The sequence below is a fragment of the Tympanuchus pallidicinctus genome, unplaced genomic scaffold, assembly GCF_026119805.1.
Source record: "Tympanuchus pallidicinctus isolate F22 unplaced genomic scaffold, pur_lepc_1.0 scaffold19, whole genome shotgun sequence".
NCBI classification, from domain to species: Eukaryota; Metazoa; Chordata; class Aves; order Galliformes; family Phasianidae; genus Tympanuchus; species Tympanuchus pallidicinctus.
In genome coordinates, this window is record NW_026294710.1 from 1,419,061 (window position 1) to 1,426,305 (window position 7,245).

The following is a 7,245-nucleotide window of genomic DNA, read 5'->3' on the forward strand; positions in this document are numbered from 1 at the left end:
ACAGGGGCGACAGGCCTCTGCCCTCCCCCCCCACCCCAGTCCCACAAAAAATGGAAAGGAAGGAAGGGAGGAAAAAGCAGTGGCAACATTCTATGGAGGACATGACACCTGGGTTGCAAAGGAGCACAGTGCTCATCCAGCTCCAAACCCCTGCTGTGTGCAGGTCGCCAACCAGCAGCCCAGGCTGCCCAGAGCCACATCCAGCCTGGCCTTGAATGCCTGCAGGGATGGGGCATCCACAGCCTCCTTGGGCAGCCTGTGCCAGTGCCTCACCACCCTGGCTCAAAAAACTTCCTCCTAAACCTAAACCTCCCCTGTCTCACTTTAAAACCACCCCCCTTGTCCCATCACCATCCACCCTCACACATAGCCGTTCCCCCTCCTGATCATACGCTCCCTTCAAGTACTGGAAGGCCACCATGATTTCTCCCTGCAGCCTCCTCTTCTCCAAGCTCAACAAGCCCAGCTCCTTCAACCTTTCCTTGTAGCAGAGCTCATACTATTGAGCTTTTCACTTTTTTCCCCAAAAACACAGACAGAAGCACCATGTCACTTTCAGACTGCCCGCCCTGGGCCAGCTCCTCGAGCACCCTTTGGAGGGAGCAGGGCTGAGTGTGACCTTGTGGCCCCCACTGATCCCTGCCAGCCTGTATTTTAAAAGCCTGTATTTGTATTTTGGCCTTTCACTTAAAATTACATCAATCTGTCCTCTGTCTGCCCCAGGCCGATTATTCTGCAGCTCTTGCTCTGTGGAAGTATGGGACTCGTTCTGTCTGAACGGAGCGCCGCGTCCGCATCCCATAAGCTGTGGTTCTCCCGTAAGCCGCAGTGCTGCGCTGTGGATCGGCTCTGTTGTCAGCCGAAGGGCGGCTGATGTGAATGAAAGGCCTCCTGACAGCATGGAAATTTGACTTGCAAACCTTTAGAAAATGTGAAGAGGGGTGAAAATAGGAAGGGAGGTTGAGCACACTGTCAGATTTAAACAGCCTTTCACATAGTAATTATGTAAATTTGGGTTATCTCTTTGGAGGAAGACAGTTCAGCCTCCCTGACTGCACAGCTCTTATCAGCCTGCCTCAGTTCACCGCCCCGTTCTGCAGTGACCCCTCATCCCAGGGAAGGTGGCTCAGGGGGATCTTATCCACAGTACTGATGGAGGTGGTGTGGTTTAACCCAGCAGGCAGCTCAGCACTGCGTGGTCACTCACTGCCTCCCCAGGTGGTGTGGGGTAGAGAATCAACAGTGTTAGTGCTACTCCACTGTCTGTCTCTTTTGATCTGTATTTTCTGGAATGCAGGGATTGCTTTTGGTGGCCCACAAACACTGCCAGGATAACCAAGTATAAATCATGACTTTTATTTACTGTCCTCAAGAGAAGATGGCTGTAGTCTGAGGGCAGGGATAAGGGTCAAGATCGTTGTGATCGTTTATTGATTGAGATCAACAGATAAGACACAGAGTGCCGAGTCGGGCGGCACTCGCAGCGCTGCCCTGGAACACCATGCGCTGCAGCTGCTGCCTTCTGATGCTCTTCCTTTCAGTCCTTCAGCTGCAGCTTCTGCATCATCTCCACTAGGTCGTCCATTGTGGAGGACTGGAAAGAAACAAAGCAAGGGTAGAAATAGGACAGAAACAATCTAGGGAGATCTCATTAAGAAGGTCTGATCAGTAACATTCCAGAACGGCCCCATGCGGAACAGCACGCTCCTGCCATTCAGGGCAGTGTCATTACTTCCCACAACACGCTGCCTAAGATTCATGCTCTGCTCTGGGAACGCGGTTTCAAAGGTCGCAGTGCCTGACATGGCAAGCTACTTCATCGCAGCAAAACCCCGCAGCCATTACCAACAGCATCCTTCTCAAGTGGGAGAAAGGCATCCAAGCTCCCCATGGCAGCTCTCACTGACAGTGTGATTTCCTCAACCACACAGCTGGGTGTTTTTCTGCGACATGGCTTCCCTTGGGATTCTTCAATCTCTTTGATGTCTGACAGACGGAGGCACTGAGAACAACAGGAGGGTGCGGGTCTGTGTTCACCAAGGACTCACCTCTGTACGTGCAGCGGCAGCTCTCAGAGCAGCCTTCATCATTTCCACTCGCCTCTCTTTTTGTCGTTGTCTTCTTGCTATAAGGCAAGAGAAAAGATGAATTCATTTTGTCAACAGCAAAACTGCAGAAACGTGGGTACGACAAAAACAAATGACAGAAAAAAGAGAAAGGAAATTGGACTAGGAAGCTTGACAGTGAAGGACATTTCCAGGGGGACGTGCAGAAGACCATCATGGAGTGAATGGAAAAAGATGGGCTTCCATATTTTGCTCTTTGGACTTGATAGCCTTCAACTCTTTCCCCCTTGACGGAGAAAGAAAAAGCAAAGCCAACCCCAAGCAAACTCAGTGTCTCGCCAAGGGCAGCAGCTCACCAGGGCGGGTACCACAGCACCTTCTTACCTCTCCGCTTGGAGCTCCGCGCTGCTGCAGGCCCAGGCTGTGCTGCTGGAGCCGGCACGCTGCCTCCGCTCCGACGCGTTCTCATGGCGTTCTCCCCGCTGCACTCACTCCTCACTCTCTTATTGGCACAGAACGGCTCTGCCAGTTGTTCCTCTTGCTCCAAGCCCTTGCGCTTTCTTCCAGCCAGGGTTGTGGAGACAGAATGGGGGTCCACTGCAGGGAAGGCTCTTCCCCCTGCTCCGGGACCTCTCTTGGGTGCCATGTTATGCTCTGTATTCCTCCCCAGACTTTCCGCAAGGCTGCGCTTCGCTGGAAGGCCGCTTGCATCACCTTCTGACAGAAAGGAAACAAGACATCTTTTTGGAGCAAGATTTTAGCACAGCCAACTACTAACTTCTACTCTTCAACCTTAGTTTCTTAAATTGGCCTTGCTGCTGCTACAGCACTGTGCCATTTCTGCGGTCAGCAGAGATCTGCAGTGTACTTTCTTCAGTCCTCCACCACACACAGCCCTTTGTGCAGCCCTATTTAGAGGCAAGAACCCACACCACAGCTCACAAGAGCTTCTTACCTGTGGAGGCTTTCCGTTTCCCCCCATGCCCAGCACCATCCCATGGACGCGCAGGCTCCGTCCCTGCAACAGATTGTGTGTTGATGTCAGAGACACCAGGAGCAGCATTGTCCTGTTAGCCCATGTCCAACCCCAAAAAAACAAAAGACACTCTTCTACAGACAGAACAGAAACTGATGTTTAAACTGCAGTGTGCTAACAACAGCATTACTATTCTCATTCCTGCTCAGATGGCAGCCAATGCACCCTACACTGCCTGACAGCTCTACATTCTGCAGAGCAATGGTGCTTCAGCAAACAAAATGCGGTCAGGTCAAAAAGTTGCGACGCATGTTTTGGCTCTGAAAGGAATTCACTCAACTCTAACCATTTATACACAGACTTGTGTCTCACTGCTGCCATCACCTGCCGCTGTCAGCCTCTCTAACGCTTCCACAGTGGCTCACTTGACATCCTACAGCACTGCACCTGCTCACAAGTGATACTCAAAATTCATTCTTCTGTACTTCATGACAGAGGACTGAAGAAACTCACTTTTGCGTGGCAGTGAGGACGGTCCATTGCCATCGCGTCCCTCTGCGCGCTGCAGGGCGCTGTGGGATCCCTGGCAGCCTGCTGGCTGCTGCTCCCCAACACGGGGAACCGCGCCGCGCTGCTTCTGAGGAGAGAAAGGAAGAAATGTCGGTGGGGACGGGCAGCCAAGCTTTGCAGAGAAGTTCCAGATTGTGCCAGAGAGAGGACAGCAGAGTGCTAGGACATTGTTCATCTCTAAGGGAAAACACCACGGCCTGAGCTGCGCCCATGCCATTAGCCCAGGCTGTCAGCAGGCAGTGCAGAACCCAACTGGTTACTGAGGTAACAAAAGACCAGTAGGGCTCCCAGAAAAACGAAGCAAAAGAAACTTAGCCATACCTTTCCGCTCACAGAGCAGGAATTGGAAGCACGGTTGCCTCCTTGCTGAGACATGCCGCTGAAGTCTCCGAGGAAGCCCAAGTTCTGAGGCTCTCTCCACAGGAACTTCTCTCACTCCTGGAAGGAGCTGGCTTCACTCTTCCTAGGGCTGCCTTGGTCCCCAAAATCTCCCTTTGGAGAAGAAACCTGCAGAAAGTATCAACCAGTAAAAATTAATGAGGAAGAAGCATTTTCCCAGCTTTCTTCCTTCATGCCATTCGGCCTCTTGAGGAGGGCAATGTCTGGAAATCAGCTGCCTGCAAGAGCTCCCGAATGCTCGCTCCAGCTTGTGTCTGACTGCCACGGCTCATGTCAGCAAGTGCTCTTCTCCATCTCCTCAGTAGCAATGCACCCAGCCATCCATGGGGCAGTGAGGCACAAGTTGCTCTCTGTGAAGTTTGCACTCTTCTTGCTTTCTAATGTCTGACATGAAGGTGGAGGCCTGGCAGTGAACTTCCAGGGAAGTAACAACATTTCATCATCCTAACTGAAACACGGGATGGAACCTCCACAGAAACCCATTTCCCCTGGAAACAGCTGTGCTGAGGGGCACTGCTGGAGCTGGGAACTCCTCCCCAGCTCAGCTTTTCTGCTGCCACACCTCCCGGCACCCAGCCAGCACCAGCCCAGCTCACCTGGTCAGCCTGCTCAGCCGGAGCTGTGCCCAGCTCACGCACACGCCGCAGCGGTGCTCCCAGTGGGCTCTCACAGGAAGATCTCTTGAGAAAAACACACAGCTCAGTCTCCGCGTGCAGGACGCTCACCAGAGCACTGGCTCTGCTCACCAGCTGTGGCACAAACGCTCCCAGCCCAGTGAATATTGTGACCTCAGCAAGCGCCTGCATCACCGCTGTGCTTTCATCATAATTGAAGGAGGTGGACACCTCCCAGATCCGATTTGTAGGAAACCAACACCAGGGTCACCCAATGGGATTATTTGAAGTAAAAGAACGGAGAAGTGAAGATGATTCATGTGCAGCCCAATAAAAACCGGTAAAGACCAATGTGGCCTCACTGTGGTCAATGGAGTCTCATAGGAACCAGTAGAAAAGAAAACCCAGGGCTGGTGCTGGCATCTCTGACTGGGGCTTTAGGCCCCGCGGCCGATGTCATCCTCTCAGGCTGTGGCTCCAAGTCCCGGGGCCAGTGCCAGCCTCCCTGGCTGTGTCTGTGGCTTCAGGCCCTGGAGCCAGTGCCAGCCTCTCAGGCCGCAGCTGTGGCATTAAGCCCCGGGGCCGGCCAGCGCTGGCCTCTCTGGCTGTGGATTTGATTCCCAGGGACGGTGCTTTCTTCCCCGGTTTTGGCTTCCAGCCCCAGCACAGGTGCCAGGCTCTCTGTGGCTGTAAGCCCCGGGCTGCTGCCCAGACAACTAGTAGGAATAGGAATGCACATCTGTATGCTCCAGGGCCGGTGCTGGCCTCTCAGGCTGTGGCTGTGGCTTTAAGTGCCTGGACCGACTCCGGCCTCTCAGGCTTTGTCTTTGGTCCCCAGGGCTGGGACTGCCCTTCAGGCTTTGGCTTTAGGCCCCAGGGCTGCTATGGGCCAATGTGGCCGTAACTGTGGCTTTGCAGCCCAGGGATGGTGCCGGCCTCTCGGGCTGTGGCTGTGGGTTTGGGCCCAAAGCCGGTGTGGCCTCTTGTGCTGCGGCTGTGGCTTTAGGCCCTGGGGCCAGTGCTGGCCTGTTGGGCTGTGACTGTGGTTTTAGGCCCTTGGCCTGCTTCTGGCCTCTCAGGCTGTGGCTGTGGCTTTAATCCCCAGGACTGCTTCTGGCCTCTCAGGCTGCGGCTGTGGCTTCCGGTGCCAAGGCCAATGCAGGTCTGTCTGGCTGAGGTTTCGGGGCCTATCTGGCTTTGGCTGTGGCTTCAGGCCTCAGGGATGGTGTTGGCCCCTCTGGATGTGGCTTTGGGCCCTAGAGCTTGTGCTGGCCTCTAACAGCATGTGTTTTAAAATGGTTCATGTAAGCAAATTAAAGTGAGAGAGCACTGAGCTCTTCTGGGTCTTCCTAGAATTGGGACAGAAACAGGAGAGTGTGCTCAGTCTTGTGTGGTTGGTTGTATCCAGCAATCCCTACGCAGTTGAAAACATCACTACATCTTTGTTATCCTGCTACACAGGAGTAGAATGTGACCAGAAGTCAGTGACTACCAGTTTAGAGGAGGTAATGAATTCAAAGAGTCCCCCTTGTTTTTTCTTGTCCCACAGGTTACAGAGTTCTTCTACGCTATGTGTAATACCTCTGAGCCACAGTTTTGATGGGTTCTGCAAAGCTCATGGCAATAGGCTTGGTCATCCTCAGATCGACATGATGAGAGTGACAGAAAGTAAAAAGTACAAGGCAGTAGCCATTTTTTTTTCTTGTAGTCAGCATGCCATAGCTAAACCTTCCATAGTAAGACTTATGTCTTGATAGGGCTGTTCCCTTAACCTCACACCTCTAGCGCAGCACTTTCTGTTGAGGGTCAAGAGCAAGGGCAAGGTGGTTTCTTCCTTACTAAATGGAATGACAGTGTTTTCTGCAGGTGGATTTGCCATAGCATTTCTTACAAGGACTACCAGTGGGATGGAATGTACCCTGAAGTAGGTGTACAGAAAAAATATACTGATCAAAACGGGCTGCTCCTGCAGTATTTTACATTACTCAAGAGGCTGCTCCTTCTGACTCTTTTATTCCGTGTCATATTCAGATAAAGATGGGCAGTTTGAAGTTTGTTAAAAAATTCATCAGTTTCAACACCACGTCCTTGAGCTCCTGGTTCCTCACACTATAGATGAGGGGCTTCAATGCTGGAGGCACCAACAAGTGCAAGGGAAGTGGAGGAGATGGAGGAGGCTTCAGATTGGCAAACACCTAGTTTGCAAACATCACAAGTAATTAGGATACCCAGCCTGTATAGGAAGCTTACAGCTGCTTAACAGTCCTGCTCTCAGCAGGGCTCCGTTCCAAAGAGAGAGTCTGCAACACTCCTTCGCCACCGCTCTTCTCTCTCCAGACTCTGCTCTACCTCAAGGAAGCATAGAATCCTAGAATCCTAGAATCACAGGATTGGAAAGGACCTGCAAGATCATCATTTTGGATTTTGTCCAGAACGATCCCAGAGCATTGCCTGAGACAGCCCCGCTTCCAGCTGCAAGTTCAGGACCTGCAAGTTCATCCAGTCCAACTGTCTCCCGTCACCATTGCTACCACAAGCACTAACCCGTATCTCACAGCTCCTTATCCAGACACCTCTTGAACACTGCCAAGGATGGCAACTCCACCACCTCCCTGGGCAG